A 1,000-nucleotide genomic window follows, 5' to 3' on the forward strand; every position below is an offset into this window, starting at 1 on the left:
TAGATTAGATATGTCTACTGTGCTGTATATAAAGCAAGAAGTAATATTCAGCAGTTGTGGCATTTATGTATAGTTGCAGTTGTGTACTGCTGAAAATGCAGGCTTTTGTAACAATGTGATCTTTAATAATGCACTACAAGTACCCAATGTATTTTAGCTATTTTAGTAGGATTTGTTCAATAAATATGCAAGCTCTAAAGGTAGCTGTGATATCTCTATTTCCTTATTATAATAAGGGGAGGGCTCCTTTTCTGTTTATTTGCACCTGTTCTTTAAGTTTCTTCTTAGAGTGGGATTTTTTTTTTTTTTGGAATATCTGGGGAAGTAAAAGGTGATTCCTTTTGTTGCTAAACAATAGCTATTAAGATAATGTAAATGCCAGACCTGCCTCTGGGAAATGATAGTCGTGGACTGGACAATGGCAGTCATGTACTTCATTTTCAAGACTGCTGAGTGACTGGGTCAGATATGACACTCGATGCCATTTTTAGTAATCCCAGAAGGAGAATGTGGGGCTGTGCATGGCAAATACAATATACTTCATTCTTTCACCTCTGATAAACTGAATTAAAAGGTCATTTTCTTAGCATGTGTAATAAATATAGTTTAAAGGAATGTTGATACAGTCCTCTCTTTGAAGATACTTTTATTAGGGGAAAAAGTAATATCCATATTTCTGAGGTTTAGGACATACATTGGCTTCATTTTAGCATAGAAAACAGATAGAGCAGCATTTTTAAAAAAACCCCACAAGCAGCGATCTACCAATTAGTACCAGATGTAGGTCTGCCCCTGAAGTTTTCCAGTCCTGAGACCAAATGAGAGCAATCTCATACGCCATGTTTATCCCACCAAGCGAATTTACACAGGAATTGAGTTCGGTCTGATGGCTTTAGTTGCATCACAGAAAACGAACCACACACTCACGGGACCTGATCCAAATGGCCATCACTCTCACCAGTCTCATACAGCAGATATCGGTGTATTTGGGCTGTAGGTA

The sequence above is a fragment of the Apaloderma vittatum genome, unplaced genomic scaffold (assembly GCF_000703405.1).
Source record: "Apaloderma vittatum isolate BGI_N311 unplaced genomic scaffold, ASM70340v1 scaffold41527, whole genome shotgun sequence".
NCBI lineage: Eukaryota > Metazoa > Chordata > Aves > Trogoniformes > Trogonidae > Apaloderma > Apaloderma vittatum.